General features: G+C 39.7%; 1 protein-coding gene across 6 annotated transcripts in view; it reads right to left on the reverse strand.

Annotated features, from left to right (window-relative positions):
- The window catches only part of FGD4 (FYVE, RhoGEF and PH domain containing 4), a 248,049-nt gene that overhangs the window by 114,373 nt on the left and 109,753 nt on the right, over positions 1-23,923 (reverse strand). For 3 of the 6 annotated variants that reach the window (XM_032159969.2, XM_032159968.2, XM_058442942.1), the window contains exon 1: positions 18,312-18,479. The exons of 2 other annotated variants lie outside the window; for them this stretch is intronic. The gene's annotated coding sequence lies outside the window, so the exon portion shown is untranslated. Of the gene's footprint in view, positions 1-17,585; positions 17,677-18,311; positions 18,480-23,923 lie in introns of those variants that run through there. One more of the 6 variants, XM_058442943.1, reaches the window with a different exon arrangement.

The following is a 23,923-nucleotide window of genomic DNA, read 5'->3' on the forward strand; positions in this document are numbered from 1 at the left end:
TTTTTAGCATGTCTTCCCTACCATGTCCAAAGCTTCCAGAGGACAGGGACCTTTTCTGTCCTGTTCATTATTATGGGTCCCATGCACATTGTTTCAAACACTTTATACAATCTCATTAAATAGTTCCTTCTCGAAGAACCAAAGGGAGAGCAAACAAGTAAAATAGTAATCGACAAGTTTGGCTGAGGCTCTGTGACTGCTGGAGGTACAGAGCGGAGGGTAAGAGAAGGCTTTCTAGAATACTTTATCTCTAAACTTTTTGAGGGCACATCCCTATCAGAATAAATCCTAGGCATGCACCCCCTAGTATGTATATTCGCACACAATGTAGGTATGAGTTAAATACAAGCATTCCCGCATTCAGATACATACTTTAAAACACATAAATAGGCTGGGCGCGGTGGCTCACGCTTGTAATCCCAGCACTTGGGGAGGCCGAGGCGGGCGGATCACGAGGTCAGGAGATCGAGACCACGGTGAAACCCCGTCTCTACTAAAAATACAAAAAAATTAGCCGGGCGTGGTGGCAGACGCCTGTCATCCCAGCCACTCGGGAGGCTGAGGGAGGAGAATGGCGTGAACCCGGGAAGCAGAGCTTGCAGTGAGCCGAGATTGCACCACTGCACTCCAGCCTGGGCGACAGAGCGAGACTCCATCTCAAAAAAAAAAAAAACCTACAATAGAACTTAAAATAGGGCGAGGTAAAGGTAAAAATACTATTGTTAAGAGAACAATGTGACTGAATCTGCTTGTTTTTTAAAAATCTTTTAAGGTAAATGCTTAAACTCAAAAACATCTAAAATCTCTTTAAAGCTCTTTTATTCGTTTATTTAAAAAGAAATTGTAAAATATTTCACAATACAGCAATTTGGAAGAGTAAATCTATCTCAGTTTACTTCCATACTTAGTTTCAATGACTGCCATGAAGAGAGATTCATCGTCCTAAAGGGAAGAAGTGTATCACTGGATGCACTTACTAAGTCACAATGCCTATTTTTAAATACCATCTACCAGTTATACAAAGGTTTTTCTCAAAATTATTCTGGTAAATTTCCATCTACAGTAATATCTCAGAAGATATTACATTATTTTTCAAAACTTACTCTAAAACATACTAAAACTATTCCAAAGATTTTTTATTTTATTTTATTTTGAGATGGAGTCTCGCTCTGTCACCCAGACTGGAGTGCAGTGGCATGATCTCAGCTCATTGTAGCCTCTGCCTCCTGGGTTCAAGTGATTCTCCTGCCTCAGCCTCCCAAGTAGATGGGACTACAGATGCACACCACCACGCCCAGCTACTTTTTGTATTTTTTCCTTTTTAGTAGAAACGGGGTTTCACCATCTTGGCTAGGCTGGTCTCGAACTCCTGACCTCAAGTAATCTGCCTGCCTTGGCCTCCCAAAGTGCTGGGATTACAGGAGTGAGCCACCGTGCCCGGCTTTATTTTTTTATTTTATTTTATTTTTAAGCAGAGGCAAGGTCTTGCTGTGTTGCCCAGGCTGGTCTCGAACTCCTGGCCTCAAGTGATCCTCCTGAGTCAGCCTCCCAAAGTGCTGGGAGTCACACATGTGAGCCAGTGCACCTGGCCAAATATTTTAAAAGATAGTTAAAAAGATCTGTATGTAAGTTTGAGTGTACTTGCAGAAATAAGCTTTTTAAAAATAAGATTTTAAAAATAAAAGATACATCCATTGTAGTGATAAAATTACACAATAATGGAACGTTTCCAAATAATCATTTCAAAAATACTCTGTCTATAGTGTACTTTTCTGCTGCTCCTGATTGCAGTTACTTTCTAACTCATTCAAGTGTCACCTGTACCTCAAAGGGACAGACTGTGTTTTCCAAATATATCTGCTAAGTAAGAACCTGCTAAATATTTACTGACAGACACTTGTCTTCACATGAAAGGTTAGCAAATGGGCACATGGCAGGGGAGGGGTGCGGGGGCAGGCTTTTTTGTTTGTTTGTTTGTTTTTCTGAGACGGAGTTTGCTCTTGTTGCCCAGGCTGGAATGCAATGGCATCATCTTGGGCTCTCTGCAACCTCTGCCTCCCTGGTTCAAGCAATTCTCCTGCCTCAGCCTCCAGAGTAGCTGGGATTGCAGGCACGCGCCACCACAACAGGCTAATTTTTGTATTTTAGTAGAGACAGAGTTTCTCCATGTTGGTCAGGCTGGCCTCAACCTCCCAACATCAGGTGATCTGCCTGCCTCGGCCTCCCAAAGTGCTGGGATTACAGGTGTGAGCCACTGTGACCGGCCCATTTTTTTTTTTTTTTTTTGGTAAAGAAAAAGATGCAATACCTTTAGTCTCACAACTTGTTTAAATATCGTGCCATTAAATAACTTATGATGCTTGTGGTCACTGATTACCAAGTATTGCCAGAATTCCACTATCTAAAATAACATCATCTCAGTCCACCTAACCAGCCATGCTTAAAATGCCATGGACACAAAAACAGACAAGTGAGCTTACATTGTCCAGTCTCTATTCTCTCCTCAGAATTCCACACATGTGCCATATAGATAGATGTATCTGACACATAGATGGAAAAAATGCTAGAAAAAGGCCAAAAATATTAGGAATGCCAGGGCTGGTTTTTTGTTGTTGTTTTTTGAGATGGAGTTTCACTCTTGTTGCCCAGACTGGAGTGCAATGGCACTATCTTGGCTCACCGCAACCTCCGACTACCGGGTTCAAGCGATTCTCCTGCCTCAGCCTCCCAAGTAGCTGTGATTACCGTCATGTGCCACCACGATGGGCTAATTTTGTATTTTTAGTAGAGACGGGGTTTCTCTGTATTGGTCAGGCTGGTCTTGAACTCCAAGGTCTAGTACCTGCTTCCTGCTCTCCAAGGGTTCATCTTTTGCACCCTGTAGGGCACACCACCCCTCATAGAACACTGCTCCATAGAAGGCATCTCCTAGAATGTAAGCAGTAGTCATGTTCCTAGACAGATAGTCTTTCACAAGAATCTTGTACATGTTGTCTACACACGTCAATCCTGAAGTTAGTCCTAAAACTTAGTAAGTCATAAAACTCACATAAATATGCTATAGCGCTAATGTTAAAACTATGATGATGGCAGAAAGTAGGTGGAATAAACAGTAAATGTTACATGCAAAAAAATACTAACGATATTGGGGGTTGGGTGGGAGGGAATCTCCAAAATGATTTCAAGTTGAATTCTTCCAAAACCTTTTTTTTTTTTTTTTTTTTGAGACAGGGTGTCACTCTGTCACCTAGGATGGAGTGCAGCAGCATGGTCTCGGCTCACTGCAGCCTCAACCTTTCAGGCTCAAGCGATCCTCCCACCTTAGCCTCCCAAATAGCTGGGACTACAGGCACATGCCACCATACCAAGCTAATTTTTTTGTAGAGACAGGGTTTCACCTTGTTGCCCAGGCTGGTCTCAAACTCCTGGGCTCAAGCAATCCTCCTGCTTTGGCCTCTCAAAATTCTAGGACTACAGGAGTGAGCAGCCGTGCCTGGCCCTAAGACTAATCATATCTTCTACACTTCAGTCTAGATACAAAGACTACCTAATCCTGTAGTTTGATTCTGGGACATCAACTATGATACTGAAAATTTCATTAAACTAAGGATGACATTAAATTCTAATGTAAAAGTAATGATAATTTAATAAGGATATATGTGTAAAAAATTAATCTCCATATAATAAAGACACAATTTTTTTTTAGACTTTGACCAGAAAAAAATGGCTTTAAATTATAAAATCCAGTGCTGAAGACATCGTTACCTCAAGCACTCACAGTAGCAGGTAAAATGAAACGGCAACTGAGAAGGCAACATGGTAATACCTGTTGTATGCCAGAAAACTGAGTATCATCCACCTGTGGTGCTTGGGCAAGCTATCCTAACCAAAGAGCTATATGCATAAAGATGAATGTAATGCCATTTAAAACAGAGAACAATTAGAATTAACCTAACAGTTTAACAAAACTATTTTTATAATTATACTCTGGCACCCAAAACAAGCTCAGCTAAAAGCACAAAGAAGGCATACAAATACTTGCTGATTTGAATGTGTTAATAAAGAAGCTTCACTAAGCATCTAGGAACTTTTTGGGTACCCACTAACTATGCTAGACCTGAAATTGCCCGATTTAAATTATCGTCATTTCCAGATCTACTACAGTATTATGGAATGGTATTCCCAATATTATGTCTTAGATACGTATTCATTAGATAAAATTACCATCTTAAATCAAAGTACCAAGTTTCCCATTCTTTTCCTCATTTAAATAATAAACTTTTGGTACATTCATAGATCAGTGGCATTGTACTAGAAAATAATTTTTATTCTTACCATTTACAAACAACTCACCTAATAACTACCCTGGGATTTTACCACGTAAGCCACCATGCCTGACTGAGATATTTATTCTGTTAAAATAAAACTTGATTCTATGCTAAATGTGAGAGTCTATGCCAAAAGTGCTAACAGACTGCTTCATCATTTGCACATTTTACAGTTTACATATGCATCAATGTAAGCATCTATGTTTACAACAGATAACTTGTCAGTGACACCATTACCATTATTCCGATTAATCAAGACGCTGTCTAAAAGTTCATGGACACTCAAAGTAAATAGGAAATACTGATGATAACTAACCACAACTTAAAAAGGGAAGTTAGGCCAGGCATGGTGGCTCATGCCTGTAATCCCAGCACTCTGGGAGGCTGAGATGAGAGAATCGCTTGGGCCTGGGAGTTTGAGACCAGCCTGGGCAACAGAGTGGAACACCCTCTCTATAAAAAAAATTTAAAAATTAGCCAGGCATGGTGGCGTGCACCTGGAGTAATCCTCCTGCCTCAGCCGCTCAGAAGGCTGAGCAGGTGAAGGCTGCAGTAAACTGTGATCGCGCCACTCCACTCCAGCCTGGACAACAGTGAAATCCTGTCTAAAAGGCAAAAGGGAAATTAGTTCCAGTTTGCTGCCTAATTCCAATCACCCGAAATCCCCCACCCCACAATTGTTGTTGTTATTTTTCTCCTGGTTTCTGAGAATGGTTTTGCTTTTGGCAATTTTAGTTAATACATCATGCACTAATTTGGGATTAACAGTTTGTTATTTATTAAAATCAAGTTACTGGTTGAAGACTGGGTTCAACTTCTTCAATACGATTGTCACGTTTGTTTAAAGCTTATTTGCCTGCCCTTTTAAAAGGTGTATTGCCTTCAAAACCACAGTTTTCAATTTATCCTATCTTCCTCTGTGGGATTTTGGCCCATATCCATCCCTGATCATTTTTATATTCAAAAGACACAAGTACCTACACATACCTGCAAAAATACAGTTTCCAACTGCCCATGTCTCTTTTATCGCTTATGTAAAGGAGGTATAGGCAGCTCATAATTAATTCAAGAGGAAACAAGGAAATGAAGTTGTTTGAAGTGGCACAGCATGCGCAGTGCTCAACGTCAGTGCAGATATCTGAAAAGAACAGGAGGGGCAGGCAGGAAAGCAGACTTTCAAGCCAAAACAAATATGTATTTTAAAATAAGATTTTGGTTTCATTTAAAAAGATTATTTATTGTTGATTGTAACTCAGCCCTACTGTCTATGATACCTTTCAAATTCCTTAGTGATTCTCAAACACTTTTACAAGTCTGCTTAAGACTCATTCTTTTCCTCATTGCTTCCATTAGGTGCTTTATCTAGCACATTCTATGTGCTGGGCTTTGTGCAATCATCTGGGAGCACAACAATGACCAGGACAAAAACCCATGACCTTCAACAGCACCCAATCTAATCAGAGAAATCGGGACAAAAATGGAGCAAGAACCATAGATTTGAGCAGGAGCTGTGGAATTCTCCTTATCGGAGTGGGGCCCTTCCCAGAAGCAGGAACAGTGGAGCTGGAGCAAGGTGGTATAGTCCCCGTTCTAATCCCATGGTGTGCTGTCACTCCTTACCTTCCCATTGTTGAAATGGGATTGGTAATTTTAATAAGTTCCTTTCAAGTTTTCCTTTAGCTTTAGTTCTGTTCAATCTAAATGTTAGTATGGGTTCTGTGCTGAGGCAAAAGCTGGGGATATAAGGTGAGTAAAATAGTTCCTGGGGCTGGGAGTGGTGACTCAAGCCTTTAATCTCAACACTTTGGGAGGCTGAGGCGGGCAGATAGCTTGAGTCCAGGATATCGAGACAGCTGGGCAACATGGTGAAAACCCCATATCTACAAAAAATTAGCTAGGCATTTAGCAATATGAAATTTATTTTTGGTTAAGGTATGTATCCCTTTTAAACAAATGGCTAATACCTTTTCCCGACAATGTTTAGTAAACAATCTGCAATTCGGGCCATTGATTTGAGATGTCAACTTTATCTTACATTGAATTTTCATAAATATGTAAAATATATCCTTTAATAAAATACATCCTTTCTGTTAAAAAAAAATTAGCTAGGCATGATGGTGTACACTTGTAGTCCCAGCTACACAGGAGGCTGAGGCAGGAGGATTGCTTAAGCCCAGAAGCTCGAGGCTGCAGTGAGCCACAATCACACCACCGCACTCCAGCCTGGGAGACAGAGTGAGACCCTGTCTCAAAACAAAAACAAAAAGCTTCCTGGCCTCAGGAACACAGTCTATTTGGGGAGAGAGACAAGACAAGAGCCAACTGAAAATAAGTTAATGATAGATAAAAATCACGAGGGCTTCAAGAGCTCAGAGAAGACTAACGTGGCTGAGGGAAAAGGTTTATTGGAAAAGTGGTATTATAGTTGAGAAGCCCAATTGACACTGAAATACTTCCTTCTTACATTTCAAAAAAAGAAAACCAACATCTTATGGCCATTTCTTGCCTCAACATTCACACTGCTTCTGTATTGTATAACTGAAATGTCTATCACTAAACAAACTGATTGACTGGATAACATGAATATACATCCATTAGTTTTTCCAAGTTATATTGTGAGCTCAGAAGATCCCTGTTTTATTCTCTGCTTTTACCCGTACAGCAAGGGTACAGTCACCTGTTGATAGGCAACAATTAATTTTAAATGGCAGAGAGGTATAGAATTTGAAGTGTGATGTATGAAGAGAAACTGGAAGTTTGTTTTGAAATATTTGATTTTCTTTTTATTGTTACACTTCACTATTTCATAAAGGGAAGCTAATACTGTTTATCAGACTATGAATATATTGGATTTCTATGGTATTTATTTGCAAAATTGTAAAGAATACAAATTTCATACATACATTTAAACCAGTTATTATAAACCGGTGATGAGGAATTTATTGCAGTCCCTGAGGCAAACATAGGATCCAAGTCTGCTTCCCTCACAGTATTCCTTATATTAGCCAATGATGCATCATCTAGCCAGCTATCCAAGCTGGAAACTTCAGAGCTGTTCCTGACACTTTCCACTCCTTTACCCCATCTACACATCTAATTAATCACTAAGTCCTGGCACTCTTACTCCTACAATTTCTCAATTCCTTCTCTCTTCTACATCCTTGTGCCAGTCTTAACTCAGAGGACTCATCATCTTTCTCCTGTACCATCTGCTCCTCATCAAAATGCTCAGGCTCCTGCACCTTGCAACCTTAGCCCCTCCTCCGCGGTTCCATGAGTCATCTTCCCAAAATGTATAAAGAACCATGTTGCCTGGCAGCTTAAAAATTTCAGAGAGCTCCCTCCACGGCTCACTGGATCATGTCCCACACCTGACTTACAGTTTAGGCTAACATAATCTGGTGCCATTTATCTTACAGATTCCAACCATTCCACTCCTACACCTAATCCCAACACTCTAGTTAAACCAATTTCTTATATTCTAAACAAGTATGATTATTTTACAGTTTTCAAGCTTTTATGTGTGCTGTTCCCTTGGTATGAAATGCCCTTCACCATGTAGATCTTACCTCCTCCCAAAATCTCCAAGGTGACGTATTTCTGATTGCCTGGCATGACCATGAGTCCTCCCTTCTCTCTGCGCAATCACCACACTTTGCACGTACCTTTGCACAGTATTATGACCTTGCATCATACATTGTAGTTTCTAAAGTGAGCTTACTGAAAGCAAGACTGTATCTTTATTGGCCCAGCAAAGCTTTGAACATAAACCCTTAAATGTTTAAAGGAATGTCCAGGTTGCCTGGGTAAGTATATAAATCTACCTAACATTGATGCGAGGAGACTCCATTTAATCTATTCTCCACTAGAAATTTTATGCAGATACCATGCCCTTCCCTCTTTCTGCCAAGGTTTACAAACAATAAAAAGCCTTTCTGAAAGGTATTATGCCTCTGAGTAATTAAGAGAAATAGCTCTGGATGGTTGAGAATACAGGCTCTTCACTTCCATGTGGCCAAAATAACTCAATTTTTCCTACTGTTAAAACATATATGCTCCCTAGGAGAGAAAGAGGTGGGCCCTAGATCAGCCTGTCTAGAATCAACTCTGCATTTCAGGCAGGCAAGCTATTGGATTTACTGGCTGCTCACCTACCTGGGTCCTTCCAAGAGATGAAACCACTACCCTGACAATTTTCTGTGACAAGGTGTCAGTGACAAAACCTGATAGGGGCTTGGCGTGAGTCCCAAGTGATGTAGCACCAGAAACTGAAGGCTGAGACTAAATGAGCTCAGAGTCATGAACAAGCACTCTACTTCTTTTTTTTTTTGAGACAGAGTCTCGCTCTGTCCCCCAGGCTGGGGTGCAATGACACGATATCAGTTCGCCGCAACCTCCATCTCCCAGGTTCAAGCGATTCTCCTGCCTCAGTCTCCCAAGTAGCTGGGATTACAGGCTCGTGCCACCATGCCCAGCTAATTTTTAAATTTTTAGTAGAGAGGGAGTTTCACTATGTTGGCCAGGCTGGTCTCGAACTGCTAACCTCAGATGATCCGCCAGCCTCAGCCTCCCAAAGTGCTGGGATTACAGGCGAGAGCCACTGCACCCGGCCACAAGCACTCTACTTCTTCAAGCCCTAAAGTTGGCCACAACTTTCAGTTTAGGATCACTCACCAGAATTTGTTTAGAAGTTGAGAAGCATCACAAAAAAGACTTCGACGTACACAATCATAAAAAAGAATTCAAAGAAAAGCAATATTAATCATTTTATAGTAATAATTTTACATCTATTCCATTTTTTTAAATAGGGGGAAGAATCAGCTTCACACAAAATGCTAAACTGAGTTTCAATTCTAAAATCAGCTTACTCTTCATGGAAATTCGTCTTTTTCTGAGATTAGATGAGATTGAGTGCATTCAGGGTGGTATGGCTGTAGACTTTTTCTAATGAACAGAAAAAATATACCTTTAATATTGCTTTACTTAAAAAAAAGATGACCACACAACACACAGTGAGACTAAAGGTCCTCGTTTCTTTATAGTTCTGTGTAGTTCCAAAGAATTTTAATGTGTGAGTTAAATAAGTAGGTTGATTTTTATAGCACAGCTGCTAATATACTATTACTGCCATCATTTAACATAACCACCAAAACATAAAAATCACACCGATCAGGCCGGGCGCGGTGGCTCACAACTGTAATCCCAGCACTTTGGGAGGCCGAGGTGGGCGGATCACGAGGTCGGGAGATCGAGACCATCCTGGCTAACATGGTGAAACCCCGTCTCTACTAAAAAAAAAAATACAAAAAATTAGCTGGGCGTGGTGGTGGGCACCTGTAGTCCCAAGCTACTCTGGAGGCTGAGGCAGGAGAATTGCTTGAACCTAGGAGGCGGAGCTTGTAGTGAGCCAAGATCACTCTGCTGCACTCCAGCCTGTCTCAAAAAAAAAAAAAAAAAAAAATATATATATATATATATTATATATATATATATACTCACACCGACCCCATGTTTCTTCCAGAAATAATTAACCCACAACAACAGATTACCATGGTTTTCCTTGTTTGCACCACTTCATGCTCATCTCACTAGAGTGTGAACAAGGAAAATAAACGCCTCTGCCATTTGGCAAGCAATTTGGTTACTATCCCTCATCCATAACTGGCTGAATCCTAACTCTGCCTTAGCACCAATCATCACCTAAGCCTTAAAATAACTTCCCTCTTATAATCTAGTCCCTGCCTATCACCCTCTTCAAGATCTGGCTCAATCCTCCTGCTTAATCAATCCCACAGACTCTGATGACTTCCATATAATTTCACATCTCTTTCATAAAAGCTTGTATTATTACAGTATCTTCCCCTAACACTTAAGCACTTTAAAAAGAATCTTTCCAAAGTGAATTCTATATTCCCAACAGAACATCGGGGTTGAATACTTTTGAAGTCATTTAGTTCCACATACCTGATAGATGAATCTTGTCTACAATATCTCTTACAAGTATCTGTCTAATTTATATTTAAATACCACCAGTGATAGGAAAATAGTTATTGAACAGGACATTCCATGTGTAAACAGTCTAATTACTAGGAAATTCATCCTTAAGTTCTTACTATATAATCTATAACACAAATAACATACTAGCCTGCGTTGGTTACTATTACTTACAACAGGTTTATCGTCCCTACTACATTATAATGTCTTTTTCGAGCATTTCATATTAGTTCACTTTTTTATTATAGTAAAATTCCTATAAGGTCATTGTTCATTATTTAAAATCTTCAAAAAACTTGTAAAGAACAAAACAAAAGTGATCCTAAAATCTAGAAATAACTAGAGTTATTACTAGAATTTCTAGTAATTCCCTCTAGTATTTTTATTGTTATATAAAAAGCATAATACAGCATATACAACATTATATACATTTAACATTTCGTCGTGAGCATTTTCCCACATTTTCTGAAGATGTTTTAATAGTTGTATAACTTACAATCCCATGAATATACAGTAATTTATTTAGCTATTTTCGTATTGTTGAACATGTTACCAGCTTCCCACTTCTTCCCATTCCCACTAAAATACCTGATGTGACGTGATAAATCATTCACTGAATCACTCAGCAACTTACTAGTGGTAGATTTCTAAAATTGGAATTATGGGAGTGAAAAACATGTTTAAAGCTACTGATAATGTAGTAGTTGTACTCTATTTGCTTATTACAGGTCAAGTGACTCCTGTGTTCCATGGCCACAGCTGACTAGCAAAGGTAATCAATGACCAAAGCTTAGCCCACTGGAGTCTCTCCAGGGCATCTGTAGTTAGAACTGTGTGTTTCTACTGGGCACTGGAAAGGGTGTAATCTGAGATTAGAGGTGGCCACGTTTTCTGCCATTCACAGAGGGATCCTAAGAGGCCAGTGCAAACAGTGTGAGGCACACAGGCAGAGTAGTAGTGGGGCTGAGAGGTCACACACCTAGAGGGATGGAGATGTAGCTGTCCAGGGTCCAGCTTCTTGAGAGGCCTGGATGAATTTATTGCCCCCGGGTTCCATGAGACACCTTGTGTTGTTTCCATACATCCTCTTTTCTCTTAAATTACAGGGGGATTCTATTTCTTGCAACCATGTGTTCTCTGATTAAGATAAAATGTATTTACCAAATTGTTTTCCAAAAAACTCCATCAGTTTACAGTGTCATCTGAAGTATACAAGGGTGCCAATCCAAAATATAAGCATTTGGAAAATTTCTGTCGAAATAAGCATGAATATTTTGTGTATTTCTTTGATTGCTAGTTGTATAGAATTTTTTTCATGTATTAGTCAATGGTGTCTTTTTCCTTTTTGAACCATTTATGTTCTTTGACAATGACTAACCACCTGAGGACTTCTTAAAGACATTTCTCATTAATTCTCTTTTCATCTCTTTAGAGTCTTATTTCTGTACCCTCGCTGCTACTGTGGTAGTTATGTTTCCTATATTATTATTTTGCCTAGATTAATGGAATGGCTAACTCAAAAAAAAAAAAATAGAGGATAAAAGTTAAGAACATAGAATTGAAGCCAGAACAGATCGAGGTATTTTTCCTAGTTCATCATTTAATGTTGGTGAACTTGGAAATCCTATGTACTATACCTCCTAACATTTGTATTTTTTCAATGCGGATAAATCTCAAATATTAGTTAAAGATTAGATGGATGATGATTATATTTTGCAGCCTCTGATATATAGAAAACACCAAAAGTTGGTATATATTGCAATTAGAGTAGTTGCATCTTAACTTGCTTCAAAGTGAACTATATACACTTTGCAGATACAGAAAACAGCTGTGTGTGATAGTGTGTGCCCATGCACCCAAACACAGGTGCAATAGTTTAAGTTGTTCAGGCAATCTGGCCCAATGCTCATGTGCTCTGTAGTGGGAGTAAGACAGACAGAAATCATGAACCTGCTGCTCCTGCAATTCCTCTTGGTTCACATGAGTCACTTGGTGACTCTCCAAGTGTGAGGTCTCAGCACACTGAGCTGAATTCTAGGACTCTATTTCATATAGCATGACCTCTAAATGCAATAAAAGTAATTATTATATCTCATGCTCAATTCAAGAAGCAGCAATCTCTTCTAACGCTAAAAAAACACACATACAGTGTTGGACGTCACAAGAAGAGAGTTGATCTACAAAGCTATGCCTTCCTAAGGGACTTTTCAAGAGCTTTTTTGACTTCATCCAAGTTTTGCTTTCTGTGCTGACTTTAGAATCTAAATATCAAGAATAAGATATGACAATTATATTGTAGTGGTGATAATAAAAGAAAAAGTCTACCTGCTATGGATGAAAAACATAAAGAAGAGAATTCCAGCTGCCTTGGAGATTGTTCCCTCCCATGTTTCCATCATTTAAACTGCCAGTTATCTTTTCAGACTGTAAAACTGAAGATCTATTCCCAAATGTTTTAAAACTGTTCAAACATTCCTTATTCTTTACAGGATACAGTAAAAACTTCTGTGCAAGGCAATATCTCCACTTGCATATCCTGCCCTGCCTTAGCCCAAAGACTGCACTTCCTGGCCCATCATATCTCCTTGCTGTAGCATCCTCAGATCAGAATTCCCAGCTGCACCTCACGTGCACAGCTGAGGAACCCCTCCCCTCTGTACCCTTCATCTCTCCTCTGCTATGTCAATCACACTGAATGCAAATGATACTCTTAGCTGAGCACTGTGTGAGTGCAGAGCATGTCCTGGTACTGCTCTTCACCCAGAATCTAGCAAGGGCAGAGTGAACACCAAGAAAGGATTTGTTGAGAATCTTGAGGGCTAATAGTCCTACCAAGCTTTCACTACTAAGAGTAGCAAATATTTCAACATTCAGGGATTATTACTGATGCCCCTAAGAGAACATCACATTAATCCCCATCATCGTCAGCACAACTTGAATTTTTGAACATAACCTCCTTAATACCCAGGATAACCCCACAAGTTCTAACAAATGGGGAAGATGGGGTTTAAGGAAGTTAAGTGACTGGCCTAGAGACATCCAGGTAGCTAGTATGAGAGACTAGGCTAGCCCCAGGTCTGCTCAACTTTAAAACTGCTGCTCTTAACTACTGGTAAATGCTTTCCCATGCTCTCCCAATGAACTGTGACTTTGAAAAAGAACACACATTCGGGATTAAGTCCTGAAAGAGAAGATAACATGCAGTGTGGCTTTGCAGCACTCACTTAACATGATTTTTATACGATCCCGATGACTGGCTTTCCTCTATTTCTACCTCCATAAATTGAGGATAACAGCAACACACTTTCACTGCACCAGATTACACGTGGTTGGCTCCTTATCATTTGTGTCTCAGCTTATATGGGACTGCCCTAGATAAACATCTGCTGGTTAACCAGTCTAAAGTTTGTTACCCTCAACTCCCTCTTTAACATAGCCCATTTTGTCGTCACATACTTGCCACTATTTGAAATTATGTTGTTTACTTATCTCTTTACTTTTGTATTATGACTCTTCCCACTACTAGGTAAATTTCACTAACATCTTGCCCATTGTGCTCAATGCCATATCCTCCACATCGCAATAGGAATGGCACAGAGAAAATGTGCAAGAAATATTTGATGAATGAATGCAACGTTAACACTGAAGACAGTGAATGTCTCCTTAGGGGGTAGGGTGGTCCTGGGCAAGGAGGTGCCAGTGGGTTGGTGCAGGGAGCAGAAGAAAGGGCGATTAAGTATGCAAGTGCGGGTCGTATACCTGTGGAAAGGCCCCCAGGAAAGTTGTACTAACCCACAACAGGAATGCCAGATGCTGCCCAGGTGACAGATATGTCCTAGAGTGGACCATAGTCGTTCCTCAGGCTCCTCCCTCCCCCACCTGCTCTGGGATCCACAGTGACTAGGCAGCACTCTGATCATTTTACTTCACATATAGATAGGGCTAGAAGGGAGAATGCCTGTAAGCTGAGAAACATATGTATCCAACTGGCCTGGCAGTTATGTTTTTTAAAAGCTTGGTATTTATAATGACAAACTGTTTCTTATGACTTTGATTACGGAGAAAAGCATCTTTCAAAGGTGTATTCCACCTAGGCATACTGAAAATTTCATCTGTGGGATTTCAGGGTAACACCCCAATGTTGTGCTCCTCTTAAGGACAACAGTGTAGGATGTTAAGCTGATCTTGCCCTACGTGTTTGCATTCAACATGCAATGCCCAACGTTAGCTGTTTCTGTAACTCACAGATTTCCTGACCTTGGAAAAGCTGCTTAATCTTTATGGGCCGCAGGTTCTTCTCTAAAATAAGGGCATTAAAAAGCAGACAATCCTGTTTAGATTGGGACCTTAAATTACGTGAAAATAAACATCCAGGGATGTATAACAGGGATCTAAAAATATCCAAGAGATTCAGTCTGTTTGCCTTATGGGAACATACTACGTCTCACAATTTCATTAATCTGAGTTCAGGATGAGTAAATTGGTAAAAATAAAAAAAAAGAACACAGGATTTAGGCAGACAAGGAAGGAAGGAACTATTACTTACACAGGAAGTCAGTAAATTCAACAGGTTTGTTACAAAAGAACAATGAGCTGTACAGAGTGGTAGTTATTTGTAAAACACGGAACTTTTCTAAGAATAAGGTAAGCTAGGCGCCCTCATGTAACTGCATCAAGCTATTTCTGGGGTTAAAGTGCCAGCAACTGAGCAAGAAAAGGTTAAGTCCATACAGAAACGGTTCCAACAATCTACATCAACCTGCACAGACCCACTCATTGCCAATTTATGGAAAGTTTGCCTTTTTATTTTACAGAAACTCAAGAGCAGTTATAAAAACAGAAGACGACGACAACTCAGAAGAAACAGCTGCCGATACTCAAATCAATTGGCACACATATAGAGAAAAATCCTGCCAAATGAAACCAGCTTTGAGCTATAGCTTTTGTGTAAGTTCACATGGTTCACACGCATGCTTTCCAGGCTCCCCATCCTGTAAATGTATATCTAACACAGCAATGCAAAATTGTGCTGATGCAAACAATTAACTCATTCCAAGCATTTCTTGCACCGATGGTAATACGGCATTGTGGGAGAAAGCAAGAGGGCAATTTTCAGTACATCTATTTCTTAAAATTATGAAAAATGCGAACAGATTCAACCCCAAGGACATGTGAACATAGCAGCATTAGCAATGACAGCATCTGCAGGTGCTCCTCCACTTCAGAGCCCTAGTATTCCATCATCTCAGACAGCTCAAGGGCCAAATGGACCACAATGGCCAAAAATACTTAACTTCAAAAAATGGATTATAAATCTGTACCTCAAAAGCAAAGAAACTGAAGGACTCAATTTAGGCTAGGCAGAATGAATGTGTCCACAAAACATAGTATGAAAAACTAAGAAATTTAATCGCCATTAATTAGGTCTAGAGTCTACATGTTTGAATTTGTTATGTCAGGCAACATTCCAGCATAATGTGTCAAAAGAAGGAGCAGAAAGACTTGACTGTGTGTGCTGAACTAATGCTGGTTGATTTGCTGCCTACTGAATGTTCATGGATTTGAATCACTCTAAGCACTTTGTTCCAAGTTTCATATTGTCATCTACATAATCCTTTTACATGAAATAACCAAATAAGGTTAGTTTTACATATTTACAAGCATAAATATAAGCTTGTCAGTAAGGTCTTAAGTTGTATTAAAGAATTGAAAAGCACCAAGCCCTCAGACAGTTGGAGAAGTTGGAAGAAAGCACAGACACCTCGGAAATCTAGCACCTCTCTTCACCCCCACAAGTAAGGATGGTGAGAATCAGAAAGCAGTGCTTCATAGTGGACCCGCAAATTCAGTACATTCTAAATCTTAAATTCCTTACTATAAGAAGCTGTGTGCATAGTGGCAGGTCTCACTGCTGACAGTGCTGTGCATGGAAGTGGACATCTCACCAGGTCCTTCATGTGCAGGACAGTCATGACTGTGCACTCCTGTCCCGTAGGTACCCTGGTTGGGATCATAGATGCTCCAAGGACTGTCCCTGCTGCCCACTCTTCACCTATTACTGTAAAGGGTTACCCTCAAGAACCACTAAGTTTCTTGTTAGCGGTGGATTGGACAAAGCTTTTTAAAAACATTTTGAAAAACCTGTGGTTTTATTACTTATTACTCTGGAAATTTGGTCAATGCAACATGCTTACACTTGAAAATATATACATGCCTGCCAATACTCAAAATGCTGGGATATTTTCTAACATTAACATCCAATTAAAAACACAATCTTAAAACTTTACCTCAATAACAAAAAGAAAAGAGTAAGTAAATTCACCAACACTAGGAACTTGAGAAGTGTACAGATTTATCTAGCCCACCTCAATTGCTCTAAGTAACTACATCCCAAGTACACGGATGCCACACACTTCAGACCCATTCACTCACAGCCTTTTTCTGGATTCTAAGATAATGGTAATTAAAGCAACATGAACACATAATCATACATGAGGCTTTCAAATTACCTAATTTCCTCCCAAACCTTATATTGCTTATGAAAGACTGACATTTATGGGTAAAAAAAATTATTCCAATACTATTACATTGGCTTGAACATTTTTAGATTATGCTAAGGAAATTTTCAGGCAGACATATATCTACTATTATTAAAAGATGCTTCTTAGAGCTAGTATGTAGCTAAACTAATTTTGTACCTTAAGAAAAAAACTTTTAAAAAGTAATAATAATGATGTATAAATACCAGTAAGCACAAAAGAGGGTAAGATTTTAAAGTCAACTACAATTAACACCAAGAACTCACAACTGTCTGCCCTAAAAACCTGTTCTTGAAGTAAGAACATGAGTCCTTGACTAATATGAGGTTATCTAATTTTATATTATCATTTTAAAAAGAAAATGAAACAATTAGGGACTATGAGCAATAACCTTTTCTAACTCTCCGGGCAGCCACTGACACAAATGTCCAAGATGACAGCAGCACAGCACAATTAGAAAGACTGAATCTGCATGAGCCAAGCCTTTTCTTGCAACCTTTCCCCTACCAAGTAAAAATGGCAGACCCAGTTAGACTCACAGAGCACTGGCCCTATGGTTTCAATGATAAAAAAAAAAAAAAAAAACTTACACAAAAGAAGTATCCAGAGTATAGACAGCACTCTTTTTGTTTTTTCACATTTATATTTTAGGGCACAGTTTTGGGGAAGGGGATACAATGCTGCTTTACAAAGGACATAGAAGTCCCTTGTTTGAGCTACCAACCTCTTAGCCGCACAGAAAAATGTCAGTCATCCGTTTGTTAGGACCCAAATCTCCTTCTACTGCTCACAATATGCAACACACATTTTAAGGGCTGTTGAAATAGAAAAACAAAGGAAGCCCTTGAAACAGAAGCTGGTCTTCCTCGTCGTGCCCTTCCTTTACACGGTGCCTGCATGCATGCCTTAAAGCACTGCCACATTGTTTCCACATGCTCAGGCCCTTGAAACTTGGGCCAAAGCATTGCAAAATAAAACTGCACAAACATCACATTTCAAAACATCAGCTAGGAATAGTGGGTCAGTCATGTGGGCCAGAATAATCATTAATTAAATCATAACCTACAAACGTCCCTGACCCAAGTTATTTTTTCAAAAAATAAGAACAGGCATTGAACACGTTGGGGCCATGGGCGTATTTCAGAAAGAATACCAGTGTAATTCATTCTGAAAAACCATTAAAAATGACTGTCCTTTTGCCACTTTCAGGAGTCATAAAACAATTTCACAAGCAGAAAACAGTTTAAAAGATTAAATTTTTTTCATTTTCCAAAATCAACATGTAATTGCATAGGCATTATTGAACTGCATAAAATCAATACAAGAGAAGTGTATGACGCTGGAGGTTTCTTTAAAAAGAGCTTAGAGCTCACTTTCCTTGGACCACATGGAGATAATGCCCCCACATAAACGTACTACAAACTGGATACATATTACTAGGGTTACTTACCTTATAAAAGCTGAATTTATTCCTCTTGGCCAGAAGTCACAAATGGTTGAAGTAAAACTCCCTTCATTTGTTCTTCCAGCGAGCCAAAGCAAGCCTCCCATTAACCCGGTCCATTGCAGATAATCTCACCCAGCACAGGCTCCCCTGCTTTCCCCAGTTCCCAGCCCAGCAAGGATAATCACATTCCGGTGGGGAGTGAACAGATGGTGGATTCCATGGTAACCAGCCCTCCTAAGGCGATTGGTAGAAGTGTGTGACTACTGCTTATTGGGTAACAATCGCTGTCTTTGTGCTCCAGCCTTGCAAATCCTAAAGGAAGGAACATATATAGCCACTCACATGCGCAGGGCTTGCCTAGCAGGTGTTTGGCTATTTAAACAAGCCAGTGCAGTCCAACTAAAAGCTTTCCAGCAAATCTACCCTTGGTGGTACAAACTCCTGACATTTCAGATAGCTAACTCTGCTCATTCAGGGAGAAAGGTCACAAGAGGCTTGACTTGACAAACAGAAGATAAAACCTCAAAGTTAACTTGAAAACTAAAGATAAAGCATTTTAGAAATCTAAGCTTCATCAGCAAGTTGTTTTATGATTTGCAATCCACGTCAGAACTGAAACTGCTTTTATAAGGATTTTTTAAAACAAATATAATACTCAAATTTGGAAAAAATGTTAGTTTGAAAATAAAGTTTTCAAAAATCAATTGTGTTATAAATTAATAATTTCTGGGCAAACATACGTTCATTTTTACTGTGTTAATTGAACTTTGTGGGGAGAGGCGGTGCTGGATTTAAAATTTTCATCTAGAGTCTTAGCCAGTTATAGGATTAAAATATCTTAGTTTTATACTATCTACTGAGTTTAATCTGTTTCAGCATATGAAGGTTAAATACTGATTCTGCAGAAACAGTTGCCCACACCCTGGTCCACATGAAGGAATCAGAGATTAAGTCCTGGGAAGATAAAATTGGCTGAAAACCAAATATACCACATAAAAACCAACTATTAGAGGTAAACTATAAATCTAGAAAATATAAACTATAGGCACTCAAAATGTCCATTATTGACACCAGCCTGAGCAACACAGTGAGACCCTATCTCCACAGAAAATTTTTTAAAAAATTAGCCAGGTGTGATGGTGCGCACCTGTAGTCCCAGCTACACAGAAGGCTGAAGTGGGAGGATCGCTTGAGCCCAGGAGGCCAAGGCTGTAGCGAGCCATGACTGCATCATTGTATTTCAGCCTGGGCTGACTTCCCTGAGCCCTCTAGGCAGAGTCTGACATTTTTGTTCTCTCCTCTACACTTTCTCAATAAGTTGGACACTGATGGTGTTTACCACAGGGCACAGTTATTTGTACACATCTCTTCTTCAGACTGTGAGCACCTCAAGGCCAGGGACAGTGCCACTGTGAACCCTGTGTCAACAGCAAGCCAAGGTCCTTGAACATAGTGTGAATTTAGTAAATCTGATGAATGACTAAAGACTGTTTTAAAATTCTAAGTGCAAATTTAGAGGTACCTAAGAATCCAGAATTAGAAGAATGGTGATGCAAATATTAACGTATACACAACTGACACACTATCATGCACTTACTAAAATATGGTCATGGCTGGGCACAGTGGGTCACGCCTACTGTAATGCCAGCACTTTGGGAGGCTGAGGCAGGTAGATCACAGGGTCAGGATCTCGAGACCATCCTGGCTAACACGGTGAAATCCCGTCTCTACTAAAAATACAAAAATTAGCCGGGCATGTTGGCGGGCGCCTGTAGTCCCAGCTACTAGGGAGGCTGAGGCAGGAGAATCTCTTGAACCCGGGAGGCGGAGGTTGCAATGAGCTGAGACTGCGCCACTGCACTCCAGCCTGGGTAATAGAGCAAGACTTCGTCTCAGAATAAAATAAAATAAAATAAAATAAAAATAAAATAAAATAAGGTCAGAAAGACTATGTGGCAAAGGGGAAATGTTTCTATTAACAAGTACTGTTTACTGGTCCCTAGTATGTGCTAGATACTATAATAAACACCTTACAAATATTTTATATAAACCTCACAGGGCCTATGAAGTAGGTATTATTATCTTCATTTTGTAGGTATAGAACTGAGATTCAGAACTTCAGCTCTTTGCCCTTGGTCTCACCGTTGCAATGAGAATCTCATTTGTCTGAGACCAAAGCTTGGATCCAGGTCACTATGCTACACCACCTCCCAGAAGTGGGAGGAAAAACAGAATACAAAACTGAATACCCACTACGAATAAACACTATGCATTTGCAATGATATAAAAGATTTTCTTGTGGTTTTTTTTGGAGACAGGGTCTCACTTCATCACCCATGCTGAAGTACAATGGCACGATCTTGGCTCACTGCAGCCTCAACCTTTCAGGCTCAAGCGATCCTCCTGCCTCAGTCCCTCAAGTAGTTGGGACTACAGGCATGTGCCACCACACCCGGCTAATTTTTTTTGTTTTTTAGTACAGACGGAGTTTCGCCATGCTGGCAGGGCTGGTCTCAAACTCCTGAGCTCAAGCGATCCACCTGCCTCGGCCTCCCAAAGTGTTGGGATTACAGGCATGAGCCACCTTGCCCGGCAGAGAAGAGATTCTTAGGAACAAAAGGCCAGGCTTACCTCGGCTTCAAAATTTTCAGAGTACCTGTGAGGAAGAAATATTGGACTTATTTTCCTTCTCCAGTTTCCAAATTATAACTTTATAATCTTCTAAAAATATATTTACTCCTCCTATACATATTTTTTAATGTTCACTCCACCATGTTCTTGGGAAGATCTACAAACAAGTGAGACAATAAAAAAACTAAAAAGAATTGGCTCACAGTTTTTAGAGAATTGACTCCATGGGAAAAAATGACTCAGACAAGAAAACTAAAGGCAGATCTATGAAAGGTGAGTAAGGAATAGTCATGCCCTCTGGAGCTCCAAGTTCACCTCCAAGTGTTCTGATATTGTCTTCATTATAGTATCCCCTCAAACCACAGTGCCCGGAATCTAATTATAGGGCCTGAAACCTAAGTGGTAGGGCATGTGACGAACAGTTAACAATCCCCATAAAGGTTCTTAAGATAAAAACGCTTTGGAAGCAGAAGCCTGATAATTTATCTTCCTCAAATACTGGGCAGGCAGCAACTTTGCCTTGAATATCTGCTGTTGCAGCCATTGTGCCAGCTAGGCAGAGATGGAATAATCTTGGGAGCGTTGTTCCATTTCCCTTCGCGGCTGAATATGCCTAATTCCATTTGCCCTTACTCCTCCTTTCTCTTTCCTTTTGTAAGAGGCTTTACCCAGGAAGTCAGAGGTTCCCAAACTTTTCAAATCAGAGCATCTCAGTAACTTCTGCACAGTGCCCCGGGGCAGGAGCAATTCCTTAGAGTTCCATTGATTAAATAGTTTGGTACAAAAAAACTAATAACTGTTGGGTGCGGTGGCTCATGCCTGTAATCCCAGCACTTTGGGAGGCCAAGGCAGGCAGATCGCGAGGTCAGGAGTTCGAGACCAGCCTGACCAACATGGTGAAACCCTGTCTCTACTAAAAATACAAAAATGAGCTGGGCACGGTGGTGTGCACCTGCGGTCCCAGCTATTTGGAAGGCTGAAGTGGGAGAATCGCTTGAACCCAGGAGGCAGTGGTTGCAGTCAGCCGAGATCGCATCACTACACTCCAGCCTGGGCAACAGAGACTCCGTCTCAAAACAAACAAACAAACAACCAATAACTACCTTTGACCCAGCAATTTAGCACCATTTGAGAATATAACAAATAATAATTTCAAGAAAAAATAGTATTTTTATTCTATTCTTAAATCACTCCCACTACTTACTAATGGGATGTGGGTGTACCCTGCCAACCTCTCATACCATAGGATCCTACTAAATATCACAAACCTCATTTCCTCTCCCACTTTGATTTTCACCAGCTTGTTATCACAGTACACACCAAACCCTCGACTTTGCAAAAATATGCCACTATCGATAGAAATATACTGCAATCAGATATTTTTTAAAAGGGAACTGTCTAGAGGTAGGAGTTTGCATAGTATTTGATAGACGTTGCCATTTTTCCCTTGAAATTTTTAAATACTCTGCAGACAGCACCCCTGAGTTGGCAGTGATACCCAAAGTGCCTAGGCACATATTTTGGGAGTTGTGTGTTTATGCCCTTAGCCTCTCCAAAGTCCAACTACAACTCCCTAATTATAAATTCAGAAACCTAGACTCTAGTTTCTGTTTAGCCAGCCCTATGACACAGGCAAGCCATTTACTCTGTCTGTCCTGTGCTCTTCAGCCACAAAAGGAGGATGCTGGCTTAGAGCATCTCCAAAGTTCTCTTCAGCTCTAAAATTATAAGAATAAACGTTAGAGGAGAGTCCCACTGAGTCGAGAAGAAGAAAAAAGGCTGAAGTAGCAAAGACAAGAAACATTTATTTTCCAGAAGGAAACAGCATACTAAAATTTAAACTAACATACATCTGCGTACTACCCTTACGTGTGGTATGACTGAAAGGCTCGAGCAGGAGGTATTGCTCAAGTACCAGTTGAAATGGCAATTGTACCTGCACAACGACACACAGTTTAGGATGTACTTTTAGTAAAAATGCCACAAGCTCTGCTACTGGTTTTACTTGTATTTCCATGTTCTCTTTCCATGCTTTCTGAAACTCCTTCTTGACAAATGGTTTGTATTATAAATTGACCAGATATTGTTAGTGTTGCCTGTGACTATGAAACAGACTCAAATTACCTATCCTAATTGGGGATCAAACATTATCAGTGAACCCAAAAAGCCTAAACAGCAGAGCTAACCAGTCACAGACATTGAAACCACAAAATACAGTATCTATAAAGAGGTGGTATCTCCTTAGATATTTTCTATATATTACCAATAATTTTGCATTTTTGGTTAATATTCTATGAAACTTTTTGTTTTAATTTAATGGGTTTTTATAATTCGTTTCATAAAAGTGATTTAGAGCAAAAATGTATTTGCAGGGTACAGAGTACTTTATAAGGAAGATAAAACGCATTGAAATATTAATAAATTGAACTTTTCTGCCCAGTTTGCAAGGGGTTAAGGTAAAGAATCTAAAGCCTAATTTGATGGAAACTTTTTTAGTTTCCATCATTCCTCTCATGTAGTTAGCATTTCAGAGAAGTACTTGTTGTTCCAGGACTTGCCCAAGTATACACCGCCAAAAAAACGAGCAACACTGACTAGGAAAGTCTATGTGAGGAGGTCTTATATTTTTAGCTCTTTTCTATTCAAGTCCAACCATCAAAAAACTCACCCAGATCGACCAATGCCCCAGGGATATTTTCAATTAAAATTTGAATGATAATTGTGTCTTAGTCAAATAAGAATAATGAGATTTAGTTCTTCACATCATAGATTGTTTGTTACTGTCTTCATTACAGTAATATTCCCTATCCTTCCAAATCCTTAATATCGATTCTAAAACAAAGGTGGGAGGAAATTACACAAGCACCTAGGCCCTGCCTTCCAAAGTCTTAATTCTTATCCATATTTTTTTTCAAAAAGTGATTCATAGATAATTGGAATCTAGATATTTTAATTCTTCTTTCCTTAAGAAAATTTCTGAAATA

This window comes from Hylobates moloch, unplaced genomic scaffold, assembly GCF_009828535.3.
Source record: "Hylobates moloch isolate HMO894 unplaced genomic scaffold, HMol_V3 SCAFFOLD_8, whole genome shotgun sequence".
Taxonomy (NCBI): domain Eukaryota; kingdom Metazoa; phylum Chordata; class Mammalia; order Primates; family Hylobatidae; genus Hylobates; species Hylobates moloch.